At 32.5% G+C, this 26,703-nt stretch overlaps 1 protein-coding gene across 6 annotated transcripts in view; it reads left to right on the top strand.

Annotated features, from left to right (window-relative positions):
* TBC1D5 (TBC1 domain family member 5) overlaps nucleotides 1-26,703 on the top strand; it is a 463,234-nt gene that overhangs the window by 14,914 nt on the left and 421,617 nt on the right. For 5 of the 6 annotated variants that reach the window (XM_016129299.2, XM_016129292.2, XM_016129294.2 and 2 more), the window contains exon 2: nucleotides 20,382-20,471. The exons of the other annotated variant lie outside the window; for it this stretch is intronic. The gene's annotated coding sequence lies outside the window, so the exon portion shown is untranslated. The remainder of the gene's footprint in view (nucleotides 1-20,381; nucleotides 20,472-26,703) is intronic. 6 annotated transcript variants of the gene reach the window in all.

Below are 26,703 nucleotides of genomic sequence, written 5' to 3'. Positions count from 1 at the left end.
GGTTGTCCTTATGTGAAAAATCATAGGTTAAATTTGAAGGAACCCAGTTTGTCTTTTATCTCTTCCAGTCTTCTATTTTGAAAATGAGCGTTGTTTCATGATATCAAACTCTATGTGAATCAAAGTCATTCTTCATAGGAATAGAAATTACTGCTTTAGTCTGTTAGCGAGGGTTTATTTATATATCTCTTCAGTGCTTTAGTTTGACTTTTTTGCAGAACCAGTGATTTTTAGGTTCGATCATATGTTCACATTCTACATCTTTATCAAGAACACTGATAGGTTAAACAAAAGCAATCTAGTTTTTTCTTATATGTATACATGTGCTAAGTTGTATTGTAAAATGTATTCTTCAGGAGAGTGAATATTTATAAAAAAGGAGTAGTCTATAGGTTATTGTTGAGCACATAGTGACTAGAAAGCAAAGGTCAAATTACACAAAGGGGCTAGGATAATAACTCAGTTACACCAGGTTTTCAGACATTAATCAGACAACTGGGAGGAATAATTAACCAGGAAGATCTGACAAGGCTATTCTATCAGTGCATAATGATAAGTGAGGGGAGTAGTTTGGACCCTGGCTTGGAGATGCTGATCTCATCTTTGGTCTTTTGTATTAGTGAGAAATATTTATTAATTAGTAATTACCAGCAAACTTTTGAGGTAGGTCCTTCTTGTAATCTGTTTATTTACAGAGCTTTATATAATAGGTGCTAAGTAAGGGTCTCTTTATATTTATACCAATATTATTTAAGTTAAAATGTGTGAAAGTTTGATAATTATAAATACTATTTAAAATACTAACTAGAGAGTATCATGTTGTTTTATCTTTTTTTTTTTTTTTTTTAATAAGTAATTCTCTTGTTCAATTTTAGCTTGAACTCACTCATGGGGAACACTGTTCCAGAGATAGCAAGAACGAGCCAGACTCTAGAGCCAGACAAAACTGAACTCAAATTTCACTTCTATTGTTTGCTGGTTAGATTATTTGCTTGGAAAAAGTATGTAACCTTTTTGGGTTTCCATTTCCTCACTGAGGTTTTAGGTAAAATGAAGTAATTTGCATAAAATCCAGGGCAGTGCAGAGTTGCTCAGGAAATGCTTGTTTCAATGGTAGGCTCCTCTTTATATATCTGTCTTATAAAGTCTATAATCTTAAATTGACCTTTTGCTTTAGTTTGGGGATCCTTTTTTAATATTTTTCTGTGGAGATCAAGAACAAACTCATCCAATGATTAAGAAATATTATTTATTCAGAAAAAAATAGATATTTTTCTCTGCTCTGGAAGTGTTTCATTTTTGAAATGTTTTATACATGGTGAGTGATTACTGAATTAGTTTATTAGGCTAGCTCTATTTAAGGAATTTCATATAATGATTACATGAAAGGGGAGTTGAGAAGTCCTGTAATCAGTGAACACTAAACTGTTTACAAATTGTGCCCTTATTCCTTATATTTAAAGCAATCCTTTTCAACTTTAACATTTTATGGTCTTTTAAAAAATTACGTAATAAGATTAATGGTTAAAAATATACCTTTTAACTGATGAGTCTAGTTGGATTTGTCTTGAAAAAGGACAGAATTTTGTGGATTTGAATGATACGTCAGTGACAGGAAGTCTTTAACATTTTTTTTTCCCTCGGAACAGAACAGATGTCTTGGCCTGCAGTGACTCCAACTCCCACAATCCTTCCAATTTTCCCCTCTACTAAATAAGTTTTTAAAAAGTGACATTTTTATTATAAGTGATTGACTTAATTCAGGCAAACATTGCAGCTGAGGAAAGTCTTCATTCCAGTGAGGAACACTTTGGTATGAATAAAATGTTAGAGTCTTTATTTTTACTTTAAAGAATTTAAGGCACGGTTCCCTCTCCTTCTTTTCCTCCCTTCCCCCTTCTCTTTATCTGTATTCAGAATAATATTTTTCTGAAATATTTGTGTAATAAGTTTTCTTCAAGGTTAAAAGTTTTTACGTTCTAGTATACTGAGGTGTATCTGTTACATTCTCTTTTAAATGACAGTTAAAAACAGAATCAGTCAGGATCCACCCAGAAAATAGTAACCACAGTAGATCTTTCACCAGAGGAAAGTTAATCCGGGAACTGGTTGCACAGGTAATTGGTGAGAAGCCAAACTGGACTGTGAGACAAACCAGATATTAACAACAGCTGGAAGCCTCTCCAGCACCATTAGGCCTGGGGAAGATGAGAAAAGCTTGTGTGACTAGAGTATGAAAGTTAGGGCTGCGCCAGGGAGCTGGAGCCATGGTTGGGGCTTCCTGATGGGAGCTGGGACATCAGAGGCTATCTGGAGGGAAATGGAGTTATGGAAGAGAGAGCTTCTGCCATGGATGTGTCAGGAAGGAGAGTGAGGAGAAATAACTCCGGCTTCTCCCTCTTCTGCCTTCTATCATGCTTAGTGCTTCCCCACTGGCCAGCTTTTTCTGGAAGCCACAGGGCAAGGTTGCTTGGAAATTGCAGTCTATTATGATATAGCAGCACAGGGTAAGTCTGGAGAATGGATCTGAGAGTGTTTAGTTGACTAGCTCAACAACTGTGTTGCTAGTGTATAAAATTCATGAATATACCTGTGCACTTGTGTAGCAGCAGCTATAAAAAAGACTTGGCTAAAAACATCCAAAACTAGCAATCAAAAACCCTCTTTTTTTTTTTTTTAATGGATTATTTCTTAAAAACTAATGTAAAATCAGATTTTGATTCAGTTGAAACATATACTGAGTGGCACTATATTAGGTAAATGAACTACGAAATGAAAACACTTGGTTCTTGGTTTTGTGGTACGGTTGTTTTTTAAAGGCTACTTTCAATTTTTAAATTTCAACAGAATGTGTGTTAAGTTAGAGATGGTGACATGTTTTTGTAGGAACTCAAAGGAGTAGTCATTACACAATCTTGTATTTCCTGGAATGTTTTCAGGACTTGGGAAAGTTGAGCTGAGCTTAAAGGATTGGGAAAGAGAGGTGTAAGGGACCCTGTTGGAATAAGGAGAAGGCTGAGTAAAAAGGCTCGAAAGCCTGAATGAGTTTAAAGCACGTACAAGACATTTCAAATCCTGGTAACTGGAGCATCAAGCATGACTCATAAAATGGAAGTAGGAAGCCAGCATGAGGCCAGGTTATTTTGATTCTCAAGCTGATAAGGAGCTAGTGTAGTGGGGTGGCCAGATTAACTTTGTTTTGGCTGCGCTTTCCCATAAGTTTGGAAGATGAGCTCAGGAAGAAGGGTGCCTTCTAGAGATAGGAGACCTGTTAAGAGGACATTACGCTAGTTCCAGGCAATAGAAGAGTAATAGACAAACCCTCAAAGGTTTCTATGTCTCAGAGTCATTCATTTCATCTAAGTTCCTCCTAGTGCCAGGCTTCTCAGTACATGCCCCGCTTTGATGCTATTACACATGCCTCCCTTTATATTGTGCACTTGCTCTCTTTGAGAATCACTGTCCTAGGTCACAGACTGTGCTGTCTAGAAGCAGGCATGGGAGCAACTCATCATGGTCTAGTGTGCTCTGGAGTGCCAGGAGGGCACTTTGCTCTCCGAAAGCCAGGTGACTGCTGTGTTGCTGAAGTGTTATGGGATGCAGTAATTTCCTGTAGAAATTTCCTTGAGAAACATTTCCTGTATTCCTTAATGTAGCTTCTGATATTGAAGAGTGACAGATTTGCAGTGTGACATTTAATTTTAGTAAATATATCTTTTAAAATACCAAAATTCTGCATTTGAATAAGATCCACTTTACACATTGATTTTAATGTATATTCTCTAATTTATTCTGATAATAAACGTGAGATAGGTGTTATTATTAGTGCTATCTTCCTCCCTCCCTTCCTTCCTTCCTGCCTTTCTACTGTCTCGTCTGGGTTGTCTTATTCAAACTCCAGTAGGATTTCTACTGTACCATAGATGAGCAAGACAGTATTTTTGTCCTCAAGAAGCCTGTAATCTAATGGGGTCAACAGACATTAAGTCATAATATAAGGCCTGAGAAATAAGTTAAATAGAAATACAAAACTGTATTGAGGAAATTTAGAGAAAGATATTTACTGTATTTTACTCTTAAGGCATATATTCTTTACACATTTCAATGTTTCTGAAATTGGCAGATGTCTTACAATTTGATGGCAGACTTGAGGAAGAGTATATTTTGAGAATAATAAAGACACATAGCTCTTGGATGATGAGGAATTTAATTAAGTGGAGAAGTTCTAAGAGAAAGCACCTGGATGAGAAAGCCGTGGTTTGCTAAAGGAATGATATGTGCTTTTGGGAGGTTGACATTTAAGGTTCAAGAATGACATAAGAAGTGACATTAGGTAGGTGGGTTGAATCCACTTTATAGAAGAGTTTAAAGATCAGCCTGTAGAGAGATGGAATTTTGTTCAGTAGTGAGTGGGAAGCAACTAGGGTTTTGAGAAGGGGAAGGTATGATACATATTACATTGTGAATTTTTTGACCTCTGGGAATATAGTGCTATATTGAAGAGAAGAGGAATTGAAGGAAGGGAAATTGTGATGTTTTAAAATAATGACTTTATTAGTTGAAAAGAAAAGAAAGACACTGTGGAAGTAGAACTGACAGTAATTGGTGACTGACAATGTGGGAGATGGAGTAGGTGGTACTGAGGGAGAGATATTAGAGTTAATAGTATAGGAGACTATAGGACCTGTTAGCTGAGACAAAGTATGGTGAAGCAGGAAAACAGATTTTAACTTTGTGACTGTTGTGACTCCTTCTGTCATGCATCTGGCAGGAAGTGGGGGAAATTCAGGCCTGGAAGTCAGGGCTGGTGATAAAGATTTAGGAGATATCAGCTAGACAAAATAATATTTGAATACATTTCAAGGGATGAGATCCATGAAATGAGTAAGGGTAGAGGGAGAATATTAGTGAGGGAGAACTATCTTTATTCTTTAAACAAGCTTCTTCTTTTTTTTTTTTTAATTTACTTGCCAGACAATTCACTTACTTGAAAGTATACAATTCAATGGCTTTAAGATATTCACAGAGTTATATAACCATCACTATAATCAATTTTTGAACATTTTGATAGGGATTTCACCGAAGCTGTAGATCACTTTGGGTAGTATTGACGTCGTAATAAAATTGTTTTCCTACCTGTGAACATGGAATGTCTTTTTATTTAGGTCAACTTTAAATTTTTTGTAATTTTCAGTATATAAGGCTTTCACCTCCTTGGCTAAATTTATTTATAGGTATTTTATTCCTTTAGATGCTGTTATAAATGGAATAGCTTTCTTAATTTCCTTTTTGGGTTGTTCATTGCAGGTATATAGGAACACAACTGATTTTTGTGTATTGATCTTGTACCCTGCAACTTTGCTGAAATTGTTTATTACCTGTAGTGACTTTCAAGTATAGATATCACATATATATGATGATTTAATTTTTGAGTAGAGATAGTTTTAGTTCTTCTCTAATTTGAGTATCTTTTATTTATTTTCTTGTCTAATTACTCTGGTTAGAACTTCCAATACATTATTGAATTGAGGTAGTAAAAACAAACATCCTATTCTTTTTTCCTGATATTAGGGGGAAGGAGTTCATTCTTTCACCATTGGATATACTGTTAGTTGTGGATTTTTTCCTGAGTGCCCTTTATTATGTTGAGAAAGTTACTTTCCATTTCCAGTTTTCTAATTTTTTTTTTTTTTTTTTTTTTTTTTTTTTACCATGAAAAGGTGGTTTGGATATGGTTAAATGCATTTTCTGCATCAATTGATATGATTGTGTATCTCCCTCCCGCCCCCATTCTCCAAATGTATATCACATTGACTGATTTTCTTATGTTGAATCATCCTTGAATTCATGGGATAAATCTCACTTGGTCATGGTGTATCTTCTTTTTAAAATGCTGTTGGATTTAGTTTGCTAAAACTTTGTTGAGGCTTTTTGCATTTGTATTCACTAGGGATATTGGTTTCTAGTTTTCCTTTCATGTGATGTCTTTGTCCTTGGTATCAGGATAATGCTGGCTGCATAGAATGAGTAAGTGTTTGCTCCTTTTCAATTTTTTTTTTTGGAAGAATTTGGAAAAATTGATGTTAATTCTTGAAATGTGTGGTATTATTCGCTGGTGAGGCCATCCGGTCCTGGACTTTTCTTTGTTGGAGAGTTTTTGATTACCGATTCAATCTCTTTGAATCGGTTTAAGTCATTGAGATTTTTCTATTTCTTCTTGAGTTATTTCAGGTAATTTGTGTTTCTAGGAGTTTGTTCTTTGACATAGGTTATCTAATTTATTGGCATACAATTGTTCATGGTATTTTCTTACAACCCCTTTCATTTCTCTAAGGTATATAGTGATGTTTCCATTTTTATTTATGATTTTAGTATTTGTCTACTTTTTTGTAGCCAAAGTTTCATCAATTTTATTCATCTTCTCAAAGAACAGCTTTTGATTTTGTTGATTCTCTACTGTGTTTATCTTTGCTGTTGATTATTTCCTTCCTTCTGATAGCTTTGGGTTTAGTTTGCTCTTTTTTTCAGTCCTCACAGTGTAAAGTTAGGTTATTGATTTGAGATCTTTTTTCTTTCGAATGCAGCCATTTATAGCTATAAATATCAATCTGAGCACTGCCTTCACTGTATCACATAAATTTTGATATGTTGTTTTGTTTCCATTTATTCCTAATCTCTGAATTCCCATGTGATTTCTACTGTTGACATTTGGTTGTTTAAGACTTTTAATTTAAACATATTTGTAAAGTTTCTTCTGTTACCGATGTAAAGCTTTATTTCATTGTGGTCAGAAAATATACTTTGTCTGATTTTACTCTCTTTAAATTATTGAGAATGCTCCATGTGCTCCTGAGATGAACGTGTATTCTGCTATTCTGTGGAGTGTTCTCTATATGTCTTTTAGGTTTGGGCCGTTTATAGTGTTGTTCACGTCCTCTATTTTCTCATTGATCTTCTTTCTGTATGTTCTTCCCATTAAGGAAAGTAGGGAATTGAAGTCTTCAACTATTATTGTAGAGCTGTTTTTTCTTTAATTCTGTTGGATGTTCTCTATTACATGTAAAGTAATTACTGATAAGGAAGCACTTCTGCCATTTTGTTATTTTCTGAATGTTTTATACCTCTTTTGACCCTCATTTCCTTTACTACTGTCTTTTTTTACGTTTAATTGATTTCTGTAGGCAGTCGTTTTGGTTGCTTCCTCATTTTTTTTGTGTGTATATTTTTAGATATTTTCTTTGTGGTTACCATGAGGATGATTGTTAATGTTTTAAATTTATAACAATCTAGTAGAAATTGATACTAACCTAACTGCAATAGCTTACAAATCTCCTTTCCTAAAATACCTCTGTTCTCCCATTCTTTATGTTGTTGTTGTCAAAAATTACGTCTTTATACATTTATATATGGTAACAGATTTATAATTTTAAAAATGCATGTCTTTAAAATTCTTTAAGAAATAAAAAAAGAGGTTACATATCAAAAATAAAATAATAGTGGCCTGTATATATGCCCATGTGTTTCTCTTCATTGGAAATCTTTATTTCTTCATATGGCTTTGAGTTACTTTGTAGTGTTTTTTTATTTAGACTTAAGGACTCCTTTTAACATTACTTATAGGACAGGTCTAGTGGTAATGAACTCTGTTTTTAGCTTTCGTTTGTCTGGGAATGCCTTAATTCCTCCCTTGTTTTTGAAGGACAGTTTTACCAGTTATAGAATTCTTGGTTGACAGTTTTATTATGCAGGGGGTTCTCCAGAGAAGGGTGTGTGTGTATTTAGAATGAGACTTATAAGGAAGTGGCTCATATGGTTACGGAGGCTGAGAAGTCCTAAGATCTGTAGCTGGCAAGCTGGAGACCCAGGAGAACCAATGGTGTATTTATTTCCAGTCTGAAGTCCTGAGAACCAGCAGAGTTAATGGTATAATAGGGTGAAATGTTAAAGAAAACATGATTAAGAAAAAGTTTAGGATAGTGATTCTCTATGTGGGATGTAGGGCAGTTTAGAATTGGGGAGGAACCGCCAGCAGCTTAAAGATATTGATAATATTCTACTTAGTTTCAGAGGTGAGTTTATCATATTCATTTTATTATTGTGCTTAACATGTATTCTTTTACACTTATCAAATAGTTTATAATACAAAGTTAACAACTTTTATAAATATGTTTGTTATAGAAATACTTTTTTTTTTTACATAAAAATAAAATTCATGGGGAAAAAACTCAACATTTCTAAAACTGAAATAATCACTAGTGTTTTTAAATCCAATGTTCTCCCCAGCCTTCTCTCTTTTTTTGCCTCATATGATGATCTCAGGTTCAACATCTTAGGGTTACTTTGACTTTTTTATTCTGAGATTAATTTAATAATGCTAAATGGTAGGGATATTGTATAAAAAAAACTTATAAGTATTTTGTGAACACATAAATGAACGAAGCGTTTGTCTTTACCTTATCTTTTTTTCCATCTTAACATCAAGTCCTTCAACAAGTTCTTTCTGTTCTTATCATTACATCTGGGTTAATCTGCATTTTCTGTTCTTAGGGTTTTTGTCTGTATTTCAGGCACTTGCATGCTTGCACTATTTCCCAGCTAGCTTTCCTGTCTATAATCTTTCCTCTTCTTAGTTTATCCTTCTTACTTATACTGGATTAACCTTCCTAAAACACCAGTTTGATCACTTTACACAGTTTCCCAGAAACTTTTAATGATAAAATGTTGAGGTACGTGTTCTGAGATAATATGTTCTTTAAGATGGGCACCAGGCTTTGACGATTTGGTTTTAATCAAAGGCCCATACTCACTGCTCCTTTTCTGGAGGACAAACACCTCTCTTACTGGCTACTTGGCTTTGGGTTGTGAGGATGATGTAGCCTGCCTAGATTTTCTTACTCTTCATGCTGTTGATAGCCTTCAGAGTCCTAGTTTCAAATATCATAGCTTTTTGTTCTTAGACACCACTCGCAGGGAAAGTCCTTTGTTTTGCAGCAGTTGTACTAGATTCTCCCCCTAACCCCCATCTCCTTTCTCTCTCTCTAACATCAATGAAGATTTTCTTTCTTCCTTCTCATATCCTTTAAGTTTCTGGTGTGTCCTCTGGTTTTCTAGTCTGGTTATGGTTGGAATCATTATTTGTGGAATCATCATTTCATTGTGCCACTGTCTTAGACAAGGTTCTTTGGGTGCTACTAACAGAAACTCATAGAAGATTGGTTAGCTCAAAGAGGAGTTTATATTAAAAAGCAACAGAGGTATCTCATAGAACTGATGAGCAGGGATTACAATTGATCTTTATAGGAGGTGGCTAGAAACCATAAACTGTGAATATTCTAGATCTAATTTCTGTGGATTTTGGTATAGGAAGGGAAGGCTAGAGTGTGTGTCAGTCCACCATCCTGATTCAGTCTGATCCCAGTTTTAGAATCAATTGGTTCAGTATATTCTTTTACATATAGGGGTTTTGGTAATAGATATTTCCATCACTAATATCCAGATGTGTATCTCTAGCCTACTTTTATATCACCAATTTAGAAGTATGAGTGAAACTTCCATAAATGAAATGGCATCAATTGAAATATTTCAAGTGAGTTATTTAAAACTCTTTGATATTGAAAGTTCTAAGAAATGTGAACCAAGAATTATAATTTTGAAGCTTCTAGGAAAAATAAGTTTTATAAAATTAGAATTAATTCAGTATACTAGTGTTAATATACATCAATGTCAAGAAAAAAATCACCCAGCAGAAAAATGGCAAAGTAAAATAAAGAGAAGGGAATATAATGTAGGTCGCTTGCCCCATTTAAACTTAGGGTTTTAGTATTATAAATTTTTTTTAAAGTGGCACATGCGTATGTACCACTTATTCTTGAAGTTAATATTTGCAATGACAGTCTTTTTTTTTTTTGAAAAATTAGTGATTTATTTTATTGGAAAAATTTTCATTGTCACATCAAATTTTGGCAAGGATATTTGGAAGCCAGAGGGTACAAATTGATACAGCTATTTGGAGAATGGTTGGGCAATATTTACTAAAGTGGAAAATATACACATAACCAAGAAATTTTACTGTCATATAGATCTTAGAGCAGTATTTCACAACCAGAGCAATTTTACCTCCCAGGGGACATTTGGCAAACCCTGGAGACAGATTGTCACACCTGGGAAGTATTATTAGCATCTAGAGGGTTGAGATCAGGGATATTGCTAAATTTTCTACAGTTCACAGGACAGACCCCTACAATAAAGAATTATCTAGTCCAAGATGCCAGTAGTGCCAAGGTTGAAAAGCCTTACTTTAGAGAACAAAGTTCACCTGTCCTTACATGTGAACATGTAAACATAGAGATTTATTCAAGGATATTTGTTAAAGCTTCTTAGTACTACAACATTAGAAACAACCTTAACGTCTATTACTGGAATAGTGGGTAAATAAGAAAATGTGATATGTATATGCGATTCAGTACTTTATAATAGTTCAAAGGAATGAAGTGTATGTATGTGTATCAATATATCTCAAAAGTAATGTTTAATGAAAAAAAGCAAGTACCTTTAGTATGATACCAGTTATGAAAATTCAAAAATATATACAAAGCACAACTCTTATTTAAATATGTAAACAAAAATGTAGAAAATGAATTAGGAGACTATGTGCCAAACTTATGATACTGATTGCTAATAAGGAGATGAGAAGGAGGAGATGGCACTGGGGGTGGTGAATGGTTGACTTTAACTTTGTCTCTAGTCATTTTATAAATATGCGTAAAGTAAAGCAAGTATCGTTTCGTATTTATGTGAATTCGAATGCATAATATGCATGCCATTTGTTATAAATTCTGGTTGATGAGAACATGGATATTTGTAATATTATTGTTTACTCTTTTTATAGTTGTGAGATTTCTCCAAAAAAAGCTCAGCCATGAATTCCATTTCCAGCTTTATCTCCATTCAGATTTCATAGTACTTAGTAGATTATGCACTTTCTATTTTCAGTTCTTCCTGTCCAGAAAGTTAGCTTGGCCTCCTGTGGAGAGGAGTGTAACTATTTTGACATATTTACTGTTTATTTAGTGTATGTGTATAGTTGTGCAGAAGCTATATTTACTCTTGTTAACCACTTAATGTGTGCTTACTTGACGAAAGCGAAAGCCGTCATACAGAACTCCAATACCGATTTATTTTGTTTTATCTTATTTTGCATATTAGAATATATAGAAATAATTGGACCTTCAGCAGAAATGTGAAATATTTCTTCAATGTAGACATTTTGTTGCATTGATTTTTTTTTTATTGTTGTTGTAAAAGTATTTGATTATAGTAGTTTAATCTTTTCAGTAACTAGTCAGGAAATTAAATTTAGATAGCTAAGTGATTCTAGGAACTTTACTTATAAAGCATACTTTCAAATCTTAAATAACATTTTTTGAATAAGTTATACTTAACCGTGAAAATTTTTATAAATGTTATGAAGAGAGAAAATAGATAGTGTCATATCCAATATATTCCCTTTAGAATAAATACAAGAATCAATTTTCATATGTGATAAAATATATTGACAGTAAAATAGAGATAGTGTATGACCTGTAATTTTTTTCTCAGTGATATAAAAATAAGTGTCTCAAATACAGTGTAATTAAAAGTTATAATAACTATTCGTAGTTTCTTTGAATTTAAATTATGTCAAATTAACTTAGATTAAAATTGCATTTATAATTATAGAAGTTTATAATTTTTAAACAAAAAGCATTTACCAAAAATTATCCCAAAGTCTAGAAAACCCCTAATTTAAATTTAAAAACTTAAAGTAACCTTTAGTTAATGATTTTTATTTGCTTTTGTTAGAGAGAACTTAAATGCAAAAGTAATAACCTATTATCTCTTTACATGTAAATGTCAATCCAATCAAAAGGTGACTGAAAATTAATGACTTTATTTAAAAATATACAGTTCTTAAAATTTAGATTAGATCTAATTTTTTTGTTATTTTATACAAATTATAAAAATGGCTTAATTATAAAATTCATAAAGATAATTTAAATTCAGAATATTTAATTTAAGATAATTTAAGCTCAAATGTATAATTATGAATAGCTTTGACTCCTTAACTATATAGAATTTGAAATAAATCATATAACCTTTTTAGCTAATTTTCATAATTAGGTGAGAACAAGGCATGAACTATCTCCATTTGATTTTCTTGCTAGTATTTGCAGTTTAATACTAGAGTTAATCCTTAATTGCTGATAAAGAGTTGTGTATAACATGGTTACCAATTATTATTCTATAATACAATACATGATAACCTTTAAGGATGAACTATTCAAGAAATGTTGGTGAAAAAGTTTTAAAATAACAGCTTACTAGTGGTGTGTATGTGTATGTGTGTGTGTAAAGGTAGAGCTGATTGTTGGTCAATTCAGTGTTTACGAAAAGAATAGATAACTAAACCTAGAAACTAGTTAGAATTAGTTTTACTTCAGTTTTAAAATATATGCTCCTCCAACAAAGGCATGAGGTTCAGGTATGAGCAATAGGGTGAGACCCTTTAGCTTTACCCTTTTCGGTGCTGGGTGTGTAAAGAAGTAGTGCATTCTTTTCAGGTTGAATTTTTTGTGAGATATTATGGAATGGGAAAAATTAAATTAACACAACTATTTTAAAATAGTACTCAATGCTGAAGAAAATTGAAGATTAATTTTAGCAATTTTGGGTTCTGTATTCCTGGACACCCATATATATGAGTTTATTATCTATTGGGGCACTTATTAGGGTTGTTTTGGTGGGAAAGCTGTGATTCACTAACTCAGGATGTTAATCTTCAGACACCAGCTTTTTTGGTTATTAGAATTTCCCTGAAGTAGACTGGACTCCTCTTTTGACGGATACAGAGATGAACTACTAGCCTTTATATCTCTTCAATTTTAAGCCATTTGCATATGTTTACGATAAAGAATTTTGGTTTTGTGGCTTTTTTTTTAATTATATATAGATGCAATAAAAAAATTCTTTGCTGTTTGCTTTTACTTAGAAATATATGTTAAAAGTACGTTAATTTCTGGTGTATTCTTACTTAAAACTTGTTTATTTATTCACTTTTATGTTTTAAGTAAGAATCAGGAAGTATCAGTGAATAGCTTACAATTATGGGAACATTTTCTGTATATGAATGTGTATATGTATGTTAGTACCTTTTTAAAGACTGCTTTTATTCTCTCCACAAAGATGACTTGGTGCAGCGAAGAATGCATACAAATGTGATTATAACTTTGAGGCACCATGGGGTATTTTATTTTTCTTCTTTATATTGGAATGGATTGGTGGTTAATTAACCTTGGTATGGGTAGTCAAATTTTTAAATTGTAAGGCCAGATATTTTCGTAGCCTGACCATGTGTCTGCTGAAATAATGCTTCCAGCCAACCCCTCAAACTTCACCATAAATTTCCAGCTTAAATCTGTCTTTATTCTAAACCACCAAATTAAGATGTTTTGTGTCTTTTATCCGCTCAGGCATTAACTATTAATTAACATAGCTCTGAAATAGTTTGGAGAAGAACCTTGCCCCTGAGCTTTTAAAAGTGGATTGAACTTTTGAATCTTCATGGTTAAGTATGGATGACAATTTTGGCTTTGCTCAACCTTTATTTATTTTTACCTGATGGAAGTTTTAATTGCTCAGCCCAGATTTTTTTTTTTTAAATTCTTTTTCCATGTCTTTAGAGGTAGCACATAGGAGTCTTCTTAAGATTCAACAAGCATTTAAAATTTTTAAAATCTTGCTAAATTGTTTGAATTTGGTAGCACTGAAACTAATAGGTTAAAATGACCATTTCATTTAGTTTATTTGTTATTTATGCCTAAGGATTATCCTTCAATATATATGATGGGGATGGGATATGATGCTAAGAAACAGCTGTTGATTAGGGTTTGGATATCTTTTTATACTGTTACATTCAATTTATATATCTATATACATTCATATATTTTTTGATGCTGTTAACCATGTTCTTTCATTTTTCTAACTTTTTAGCCATTATCATATTTGTTTGGACAAGCAGTGTCTCATAGGTTATTGGGATGCTTCAATTAGATGTGTGTTAAATATTTGAAAAAGGACCAAACATTTATACAGATAAGTTATGATTCTTTCTCAGGTATGATACCATTGCTTCTGTTTTGCCAAGTAGGTTTGAACATACTTATGTTTTCTGCTAGATGTCTGAGCATGGTCTTTTTAATGAACTGCATTTAGAAATAAAAGAATTTGTCCTGCTTAGAGGATTTGATAGTTAAAGTATGCTGAAGTATTTAATATATAGCTCCCCTCACATTGAAAAGGACAGTTAATGAAAATTGGAATCTGGTTTATTTCAATATAACTGAAAATATATTCAGCCTCTGCTTATACATTCATACATTAAAAAATAACTAATTTCATAAACTAAACACAGTTTTGGCTGTATGAACAAAGTGTTTCAACTCCTTTGGAAGAGGAAATTGTTAGCTCTTGAAACTTGGTCTCTGATAACTTTCTTTACTAAGTCTACCTGTCTCTATTTTGTTTATTTAGAGTATATCAGCTCGAGTTCTTATTTTTTTTTATAAAAATGATAGAAAATGATGGCCTGAGATTGTGTGGAAGTAATTGTGGCATGTTTTCTTGCATCTTAGGCTGTCTATCTACATCTTCATTTACTCTGGAAAATTTTCAACCATTATCTATTGGAATATTACCTATCCTAGCTTTTTTATATTCTTTTCCAATCTTGATCTATTTGTGTTTTAGATCATTCCTACTCAAAGTGTGGTCTTCATATTAGTATTGGTCTGCAAACTTCTTTTATTAGTCCATAATGAATTAAGGACAGCAATTCAAAGTAAGTGTATTTAGAACCTTTTTGTAGCAACTTGAGATCACTGTGACATCTAATCACATGGTTCATAAAAAAAGAAATTCACTTTTATTGCATTTTATAGACGCTTTTGTCTGCAGTGGATTGGCCATTTAAAAAATGGTCCTTCATCCCAGATAGTTTCAGAAGTCTTTTGTTAGACTTTCTTATTCTAATTTTTTGTATCTTAACTGCCTTATATATTTACTTTGTTTCTCTGAATTGCATTTTAGATAGGTTTTAAAAGTCTTTCCACTTACTAATTCTTTATTTGTATAGAGTCTATAGTTTAACTTTTACACTGAATTAAAAGTTTAACCTGTTTTTTTTTTATTTCTTGGTTTTATTTAATTTTTACACATCTATATATTTTAAGCCATTCTATTGCTTGAAACATCCTAATTGTATAATCTTTCCAATGATTGAAGAATCCGTACTCTAATTTGGTTAGCTCTTGTTTGTGTTGGCTCTCGTTCACCGTGTCTGGTATCCTTGTATGTTTTGTGATTTTTTTTTTTTTAATTCGAATTGAGTTTTTGGAAAGTTTTTGGATTCTTTGAGGCTTGGATTGAAATTATTTTCTTTCACCAAGAATTCACCTATGCTTTCTCCAGATGCCTGGGGAACTAACAGTTTAAAAGCACTTTAAATTACATCTTCATATGTGATTTATTGGATTATACAAGTTGTGGTTACAGTGTCAAGAGAATCGATGAAACATTCTCGAAATGACAAAATCATAGAGATGCTATACATAATCTAGGTTGCCAGGGGTTCAGGATGGTGGGGGCAAGAGGTGAATATAACTATAGAGGGGTAATAGGAGAGAGTTCTTTTTTGTGTTAACATGATGATATAGTCTTTGAAGTATTAGCTTTAAGTAGGAGTTTCTTTTTGATAGATTTTTTAGAGTTTATCTCCTGAGCCTGTTTAGCCATCAAAATGTAAACTCAGTTTCACAAGTGCTAGGCACATACTCCCAGGATGAAATCTGGTTCTGGGTTTGCTTATTCTACTTCATTTCATTTATAGTTTATGCGGATACTATACTTTCTTGCTGTGTAAGCAGTTCCTTAAAGGAATTTTTTTACTAAATTTTAAAAGTTGTATCTAATAGTATTAAAGTATCTAGCCCGTCATACTGCTAGAAATCAGTGTTCCCATCTATCTGTACTTTAGTTTTGGCAAGTATATTGTTATTTTGTGTCTCAGCTCTCTTATATTTTCCTTATTGTAATATACTGTTTTTCTTTATCTGTTTGGTCTATCACACATCTAGTGCAGGCCCATTACAATCTACACCCAGTTATGTTTTCTAATCTAGCTTCCTGTTCTTTCACTAGCTGTATTATGGTTTATTGAAGACATGTATTGTAGCCGCATTTCTTTTACTCATGTCATTCCATCCTTTTTAAATGCTGTCTCTTTTGACTCCATCTGCTCCTTCTAGCACTTTTGAAATTTTAGGGTTAATAATTCATTTTTTTGAGGAGGCTGTCCTGTGCATTGTAGGGTGTTAGTAGCATCCCTGGCCTTTACTCACTAGATACAAATAGTACCTATCACTTGTGGCAACCAAAAGTGTTTCTAGACATTGGCAGATGTCCTTTGGGGAGCAGTATCTTCCATGGTTGAGAACCACTATGTGAACTTAGTCTCTCAGTTGAAGAGCCTTTTCTGATTATCCCTGCCAGTGACTTTTACCTTCTAGATTTTCTGTAGTGCATATTGTCTGGATTGTGCACTTGACCCTTATTACGTTTGGTTGTGGATATCTTTCTCTCTCTGTCGTGTGTGTGTGTGTGTGTATGTGTGTGTATGTGTGTGTCTGTCTGATCTCTCAAGTTCTAGGTATATTTTACTTTGTTGTTTGTTTGCTATATTTTGGTCAACTCCGAACTTGTTAGTAGCTTTAAATATATCATTTACTTACTTTTTCCCTTATTTTTCCATTTTTTATTTTATATGGTAGTAATGGGGTTTTAGAAAATTGAATCATTCTTGAAAATGTAGAGAACTTTGAGGTGTTCTAAATTCTAATACTCTGTTAATGGTAATTATGAGATTAACAGACATCGAATTAATATCACTGTAACAGTAGTGTGTATACCCAATAATAACTGGAAAATTCATGACAGCGTAAGCTAGTTATAAAGATATAAGAAAGGTGTAATTTCTGTTAGGCGTATTCACTATGTAAGTATCTACAAAAATGTGCAGTAGAGTAGAAATTAAAAAATAGACTGAGAAATATAGAAAATGGAAAGATTTGTAGAAGCATGAAGTAGAAATGATTAGTTCTACAGAGTGAGATGAACAAAGTAATCAACATGTCGAGGTAAATTGTTAGGAGTGATGGATGTAGCATCTGGTTAGGAGTGACTTGTGTAAAGCTGACAAATGTGATATGTGAATGTTAGCAAGTTGGAAACAAGTTGGGCATAGAGAGGTTAGCTTCTTAGTACCGAGTAAAGAGAAACATGTATGTTTTGCACTGGTTAGAAAAGATACAGCTCAGTTACAGATTTCTTTCTACTTAAAAGAAAATTCCAAGTAAAATAAATTGATGCTTGAATCGTAACTACCTTTTATAAGTTGTAGGCCAAAATTTTTATGAAGAGTAATCATAAGCATAATACGTATTCATTGTAGAAAAATTAAAAAGTAATGAAAAGTGTGGGGAAAGTGAAAGGTAGTTACAGTTCCCACAGCCTAAACCACTATTTTCATTTAGGTTAATTCCATTCTCTTGATTTCCGTGTGGTCTCAGTCTCTCTGTCTAGATATAGACATATGATGTGCCTTCATGTTTGTATAAAAAAAACACTGTGTGTATAAGTATGTGTTTGCATGTATATATATTTATGTAAAACAGATTACTTTATATGAGATATTTTATAGCTTATTTTTTTATTTAGTATTATGAACATTTTTCCATATCAGTAAAATTCTTAAAAGTAATATTAAATGACTACATAACATTCTACTTGAGATTATCTTGAAATCTATTTAACCATCTGTCGTTAAACGTTTAGGTTTTCTTTCATATACATGTACACACGTACACATAAGTACACACATGTATATACATATAATTTACAGTGAACCACTCTAATGAAACATTTTGAGTACATTTTCTATTTTTTTTTTTTTTGAAGAGTTGGAACCTCCATTGCAGTCTGCCTCATGTTTTACCCTGCGAAATTCATTCCGCCTGTCTTTCTTAATAAAAGGAATCCCAATTTTATACCTGGGCATTATTACCAATGCTGGAGACTGCATTCCTTGCTCTTCCAAGTGGTTATGTGTGGCCAAAGCACTAAGTTATGGTTTATAAGCTGTAAGCTGAAATAGAGAGAAGTAGCAGGGCAGGGACCTTTCTTTCCCCTTCCTGCTTTCTGATGCCTGCACGGTGGTTGTATTAGCTGGAGTTCCCGTAGCCTTGGAGTATAAAGCAACTTTGAATAAAAACAGTATATGGTGCAGCAAAAAGGTGGAAAGAATTTGGGTCCCTGTATTGGAGCTGCCCTATCAGCCTTTGTCTATTTCTGGACATTTACATGGGTGAAATTCTCTCCCTTTGTTTCTTCCTCTCTTATTTAAGTTATCATATTACTAAAATTTTTTTGGGCCGAGGAAGGATCTGAGCTAATACTGTCTGATTAGGGATACCATTGTTTGATGCTCTATGTAGTAATGTGATAGGTCAAATGTAAGTAAACATGTATTGGGTCATGGTGGATTCTAGGTCAATGTTCAAACCGAAATCTACTTTGACTGGAAAGGGATTAATTGGTATTTAAAGGAAAACACTTAAAATGATACATATTTTCTAGAGCTCTTCGATAATTATATTGCTGAATTTTGTTCTCAGGTGCTTTTAATAATTATCACAAATATTATTTCAGAAAACACTTGATAGCTTTTAGGAAGAACTCCCCCACTCCCAACCACTGAAGATTATGTATAATATTTTATCAGAATAATCCCTTCAACTCCTATGAATTTTACAATTATTAAATATCTTGGCTAGTCACTTTGACAAGGTCAGCTCATAAATATGACTTTTAATGCTTTTGTATTAACTTTATTGGAAGAATTTCAATAAATGGAACATTTAAAAAACATTTTTTATAACTGTAGACTTTTTAGTATTAATTCTAAGAAAGTTATTCATAACTTGAAATAAGCAAAGGATATGCATTTAAAAAATTATTAGACTATTTTTTATGAGCAGTTTTAGGTTTACAGAGAATGACAGCAGAAAGTACAAAGAATTTCTATATACTCAGTCTCTCAAGGATACACATTTTTATCAGTATCCCACTGAATATAATGTTATACATATATAAAAAAACGACTTTACATCTCTGAACCAAGTATGCATTATTTTATAGTAAGAAAACCATACACTACTAACAGTCATTTTATTCTAATCCAGGGCTTTCCTTCTTCAGCTCTATTAACATTTTAGGCCAGATAATTTTTTTGCTGTGGCAGGCTGTCCTGTGGATTGTAGGGTGTTGATCAGCATCCTTGATCTCTACCCACAAGGTGCCCCCAGTCATGGCAACCAAAAATATCTCCAGACACTGCCAAATAAATGTCTCTTGGGGGGCAAATTGCCCCAGTTGAGAACCATTGCTCTAATCAATTTATGACATTTTATTGTTTGCTGTATTTTTTAGGTTGGGTTCAAATATAAGGGGTCCATAGATCAATAAACCTTCACATGGAATATGTATAGACTCTTTCTTGCCACTCGGGGATTTTAGGCAATATGCAGTCTTACTGAGCCTCAGTAAGACTGTAAAATAAGTAAAAATTACCTAACTTGAAAGGTTGTTTTGAGAATTCATTGAGATAAATTATATAAGATACTTTGATTAATTTTAGTTTCTTTCTCTTTAAATGTTGTGCCATGTTATTTGGCTTTATTTCCTTAAATGTGTCAAAACCCCATTTTACAAAGTTCTTATTTCCGTGGAATAGGCTATCATTGTTTAGGGTCTACTGTTTGAGGATTTTAAGAGTACTAGACTGTGGGTGGTTAAAAAGTTTAAATAAATGTTCAGTGAAGACTAATTTATGAGGTCAGTTGTGTTTTGACTCTTTGTGGTGTTCCAATTAGATTGTCACTATATTCATATTATAACGGTTAAGTGATCTCATGTGTTCTTTCAAGGACTTTGAGCTTCTGAAATTGAGGCTAGTATTAGATGTCAGCCAATCACTTCGTCCTTCGAAGTTTTTGTCTTATATGTCTGAAATCCCGCCAATTTTAACAGCTTGTGTGTCAGCTCCAATAGAGGAAGCTGGCCTCTGTCAGCTTGTACTTAATCCATTAAAGACTTCAAAAAAATTGATATAGTTTTCAGCTAATCATGTCTATATCCCATTGCTAATTTGTAGAATTATAAAATATTGTTCACTAGTGAATGAAATGCCATCTGTAATAATTAAGGTTATTCTTACTGTTCTACCACTGCAGAAAATTTCCAGAGACTTGGTGAAGAAAGACTTTGTTAATGAAGATTTTTCTGATAGGAAAAAATCAGACAGGCTGTAGCATTATTATACTGTAAGTATTATTTTGAAAAATAAATGTAAAGAATATTTAAATGTCCAGTTGTTTGGGGGAAAATGTGTTAGGCAAAGATATTATATGTAAAAATATAGAAGGAGGATATATTATAATCATGTTAATAGTTTATAAGAAATAATCCTATGCAGTCTTTCAAACATTGAAATGTGTTTTGATGTATTGAGATGAGGATTTTACCAATAGCCTTGAAAAATATTTCTAATTCTAACAAGGATTGATCTAGTTTATATACATTTGCTTATTTAAAAGTATCAGAATCCAGGAAAATCATTGTAGTGTTGTAGGTTTGTGATTTGTTTGGGTGACTTATTGTTTAGGTTATTTTGCAGAATTATTTATTTGCTGATTTATTTATGTATTTCATTATTTATTTATTTGATTATTTAGTAAATTATTTATCTGATGAATTATTAATACATCTTCATGACATGCTTTAAATTATTTATAACTTAATTTTGAGTTTATTGCTTTTAGACGCTGCATTGTTACTGACTAGTTTTGATTTTTTTCTTTGTGGTTCTTTAAAATTAAAGTATTAGCTCTAAGGCAAAACTATATTCATTGCAATGCCCATGGATTTTTTAAAGTAATTTATGATAGAGATAAAATTTCAGTTATGCTTTGTTTAGCTACAGATTTACCTGTTCAGGGTTATCGATGATAGAATGTTTGTGTGTTGTGTGCATACTCATCCGAGAGTCACAAATTAATAATACAGCCTATTGTCAGTAAACTGAGATTGAACATCTAAACCTTGGTCCACATTACCCTTTGTATCTCTAAAGGACAGGTCTGTATTTCTGACTTACTTTAGAATAAATAATTGAGTCTTAGTTATTGTATTTTAGTGGAAAGTCTGTTTAACTACTGGAATCTTTTTGGGAAAGTTCGGAGAAATTAAGTCCAACTTATATTTGGATCCCTGAAATACAAATTTGACTGATGTCATCTTTGTTTTTTAAAATCCCCATTAATGTGTATTTGGAAAATAGCATGATGTTTTTGTAGATTTTTATGTTGGTCATAGTTGACATGTTTATTCCATATCATATCTCTTATGGAATGTTTTATACCACTTTATTTTAATGAGCTAAAATGGACAAGGGTCTTTATAAATGCAAGCTATAGTTTCTCTGACTTTAGCTAATAATTCTCTTAAGTTAATTTCTATTTTTAACCAAATAAGGTCTATCTTCTTTCTTCTGACACTGTTTAATAAGAGAGTGTAGTTATTAGGGCCCACTCGTTGAATGGGTTTAATAAATAGGTTAAAATAGTTGTTTGGTTAAAAGAGTGTCATACACAACATGATCTTTATTTATGTTTGTGTGCAGTAAATTACTGCATACCTTATAGTTTTAACATTTCAGAGAAAAGTAGCATTGCACATTTCAAGGTAGAAAATGGTTTCTGTAGACAGGTTGTAAATTATGCATATTTATACCCAAATTTCTTATTTTGAAATATTAACTATATGAACATTTGATTAGAAATATTGCTTTAGTATCTTCATATACTTGCCGTAAAGAAAGTGGTTTTATTTGATTTTATACTTGAATTTAAAAATGTGTGTATTGTACATATCTGTGACTTTTCTGTGATGGAGATGAATAACACAGATACTGTTAAATATGGAGTTTTATTTTAAAATGTGTTTCAGTATGCCAGTGTGGACTATTTTAGAAGAAAAAAGCTTCTTTTTCCAGTGTTGAATAAGATCTGCTGTATTGGTTGCCACTATACTACACCCAGCCCACATTATTAAGGTGTATTCGTGGACTATGACCTGCGTCATCTAAGTGATCTTTCATTAGCAGACACACATATGTGTGCACACACATATGCACATACATATGAAATGTTGTCCTATCATCAAATTTTTTAGAACTCGTAATTTTTTAGAACTCATTTTTGAAAAGAGGCATTAATGGAGACTATTGTAATAATAGCTAACATTTATTGAGTACTTATTATGTGCAAACAGTGCTCATATCTTTTAATGGATTGTTTCTCTTCACAGTGAGATAAATACAGTTATTATCTTCCGTTTACAAACGAGGAAACAGAGATTTAGAGATGTTAAGTAACTTGCTCATTGCCACACAACTAGTTAGTAAATGATGACACTAGGATTAGGACTTATTTAGTCTGACTCTTAAGAGTCTTACAGTTTTGTATGTGTAGTTGGTGTAATGTATTTTTTCCCTAGAGCTGTTTCATTAAAAAATTTTTTTAGAGAATGTAGTTATTTATCTCTGATTGGTTTAACTTGCTGACTGTTTTCACTTTGCATAACACTCGGTCATCTTTTTTAAACAGTCAGCAGGACTGGAGCTTCTTGAATTTTCTGATTTGATTCTTCTTGTAATGCTATCTAGTGGACTAGAATTACATACTGAAGAAGAATTTGCCTCAGAGAAATTGTAGGTTTGCCTGATAGATGTCTAATACAGATCAGATCTTTTGTCTTTTAAGTCCAAGGCTATTTCCAGGGCTCTGTTAAGTCAAGTTGATTTTCTTATAAAAGTAATGATGTTTGCAGGGTTAGATATATACATATTGTTAAAAAGAATGATTAACTGTCTGATGCCTAAGGTTTTATAGACATGATCACAAATGTACTATTAAATTAACTCTAAATATAGTGTTTAATACATAGTTAAGTGTTTTAATATGTGCATAAGAAAGGGCAAGAAAGTAACCAATTGTAATTTTAAACACTTACATGTAATTATTTAAAAGATTCTGGGGAACCTCAGAGAGTAAAGAAAAACATTGTAAGTTTGGTGTGAAGCTAAGAGAAAAGGATCTTTCCAGCCCTGTTTGTTACCTGCAGATAAAGGGAAGCCTCCATCCTGAGTCTGAAACACATAAAGGAATCAGAAAACAGATGAGTTAGAGTTAGCAGCAGAGTTTGGGTGACGTTGATATGAGTGCTGTAAGTAACTGCATCTGTATGAGCGGCAGGGTACTGTGTAAATCCTACAATATTTTAAGTTAGATTTTTTAAGTAAAGAATTAATATTACATTATAAAATTCTCCAAACTTGTGATTTAGGTAATATGAATACTGTAATAGTTAGATGAACATATAATTTACCATCCAATTCAGGACAATTTTGAGAGTGTAATATGCCAAGACAGTAGGTGCAAACTGGGGCCATCTTGGGAAAATTGAGACCAATGGTCACCCTAGTAATATCTCAAATTCCTATTGAGTAATTCCTAATAGTCTTATATATTTAAGAGAAATCTCAATTTATGTGCAGTATTTTCAAAATGTTTTACATTATGATAAAACTAATTTCAGTCATGGCCACTATTTATGTGATATATTAGCTGACCAAGGCTCTTTGTGGCTATGTTTTTTATAAAGCATGATTCTGATGTTTAACAGATTTTGAAATCTATTTTTAAAATGAAAATAAAGAGTTATTACTATTAGGAAGAGGTAAATATGGCAAAGTTGGTTATAGTATAGTGGGTAGTTCTAAAGTTTTTCTTCATATAAAATTTTTTAAATGCTTGTCTTGCCTTATAAATCTAATTGACGGCATGTTTGACATAATACTGAAAACTAATCCTATTATACCTTCAGAAGTTATAATTTTATGTTGGATGATCCAGTGGTCTTTTTTTCCCTTAAAAAAATGTTATATGTTATAGATAATAAGTTGACAGTTTCGCCAAAGCATTTTTGAAAACAACTGTTTTTCCTTGGTGAAATTTTGTTTGGGAAAATGAGAATCTCTAGAAGTAAATTGCTTAAAAGTTTGGTGTTTTTTTTGTGTAGTTTTCTTTTTTATTCCCTCTCGACACATACTTATCTAATGTGGCATATTACATTATTAGATTATTAAATTTAATATGCATTTGGAGTATAGACGACTTGTTAAGTTGGACTAGGAAACCACAGGAGCATATTTTTATTTAAATCTACATTACAAAGAAAAATTCACATGCAGTCATTCTTACTTATTCATATGTGTGATATCAGAACTCCTCTTTTTTTTAGAAAGGCCTATTATGCCTAGTAACAAAAGTAAGAGTTTCCACATATTCTGCCTGGAGTTTGTCACAGTGTGAAGCACTTCGTGTACTACTACAGTTGTAAGAGTAATAATGTATCTTATGTTGGCTCTGAGAGTAGCTCCTTTATTATTATGACAAGTAAAAGTACAGCCAAAGGTCACATTAAATACAAGATTTCTTTCACACCTCATCCATTTTGTGGATAGCATGGAAGTAATTTGGGTCCCCGCACTGATATTTTAAGAGAGCAACCCAAGGTTGTTCTTGTGAAAGTGTTTCAAATGTCTTTCCTCCTGTCTCCCATGTGGTTGCAAAATTTGGCACGAATGTATATTTGAATACCGGACTAATTAAATAGAACCTTATTAAATTTAGAGTTTGCAAAATAAAAAGGAACTTTTGTAGAGCACTAGATAATACTGACATATAAATGTTCTTAATAGTACAGAATACTATACTGACTAAAAGCAGTATCTTAGAATTGACTACCTTAGTATTGATACTGCTCGCTGAAATGGTAAACACCAAACAACTTTGTAACAACAAAAACAAAATAAAATTTCACGAATGAAATTGTAAGTTATGGCATGCCTTTACATATATAATCTGTTGCAGATTCTATTTTTGTCTTCAATTTGGTTAAGTAAAAGTCGGAATATTAAAAAGGTCATGTATAGAAAAGCTTCGATTAAAAAACTAATATGAAGAGAATGTACATATGTTCCAGAGTGATTATCAATTTCCTTTAAGTCATCCTCAGTACACAATACCAAAAAATAGAGACCGAAGAAAGTTTGGAAGAGGATAAACTTGGCAAGTTATAATTTTTAGCATAATCGATAAAAGCATTTCTGTTTTTCAAAATTTTATTAAATTTATTGGAGTGATATTGGTTAAAGAGATTATAAATTTTAAGTATACAATTCTGCAATATGTCATCTGTATATTATATTGTATGTTCACCACCCAAAGTCAAATCTCCTTCCATCACCATATATTTGTCCCTCTTTACCTTTTTCTACCTCCCCTCCAGCCCCTTTCCCTCTGGTAACTACCGTGCCACTGTCTATGTCTGTGAGTTTTTGTTTGTCCTGTTTGTTCATTTGTTGCTTTTGGTTTTATATCCTACATATAATTGAAATCATTTTGTTCTTGACTTTTTCTTTCTGACCTATTTTGCTTAGCATGATATTCTCAAGATCTATCCATGTTGTCATATATAGTAGTATTTCATCTTTCCTTGTGGCCATGTAGTATTCCACTGCATACACGTACGTACCATGTCTTTATTTAATCACCTATCAAAAGACACTTCGATTATTTCCATGCCTTGGCCACCATGAATCATGCTGCAGTGAACATAGGGGTACATATAGCTCTACGAATAAATGTTTTCAAATTTTTCAGGTAGATACCCAGAAGAGGGATTGTTGGGTCATATGGTAAATCTACTTTTAACAATTTGAGAAACCATCATACACTTTGCCATAGTGGCAGTACCAAATTACAATTCTACCAACAGTGTATGAGGGTTCATTCCTCCCCACAACCTCTCCAACATTTGTTATTATTTGTCTTATTAATAATTACCACTCTCACAGGTGTGAGTTATTATCTCATTGTAGTTTTGATTTGCCTTTCCCTAATAGCTAGTGAAATTGAGCATCTTTTCATATATCTGTTGGCCATTGAATGTCTTCTTAGGAGAAGTGTCTGTTCAGGTCCTCTGCCCGGTTTTTCATTGGATTGTTGGTGTTTTTGTTGTTGTGCTGTATGAGTTCTTTATATATTTTGGATATTAGCCCCTTATCAGAGGTGTTGTTTGCAAATATCTTCTCCCATTCCATTGGTTGCCATTTTGTTTTGTCGATGGTTTCTTTGCTGAGCAAAAGCTTTTTGATATCTTTGTTTATCCAACACTTTATTTCCTGTTGTTTTCCTCACCATTACATGCTTCTTGTTAGAAAACTTCTGATTTCTTTGATATTTTATAAATGAAAATTAACTGCATATAAAGTATGCATGATAATGGGGTTGAAAGATGAGATTTTGTCCATAAGGCACACAAATGGAATGGGCTCAGTTTTTCACTTAAAATATGAAAAATAACTAATAATGACTAATCAATTTTTGGGGAGGCCTTGAAATTAATAACTGATATAATCATTGACAACCA

The sequence above is a fragment of the Rousettus aegyptiacus genome, unplaced genomic scaffold (genome assembly GCF_014176215.1).
Source record: "Rousettus aegyptiacus isolate mRouAeg1 unplaced genomic scaffold, mRouAeg1.p scaffold_m13_p_4, whole genome shotgun sequence".
In the NCBI taxonomy this organism is placed as follows: Eukaryota; Metazoa; Chordata; class Mammalia; order Chiroptera; family Pteropodidae; genus Rousettus; species Rousettus aegyptiacus.
Note: the sequence above shows the minus strand (reverse complement) of the source record. Positions and strands in the feature narration are given on the sequence as shown.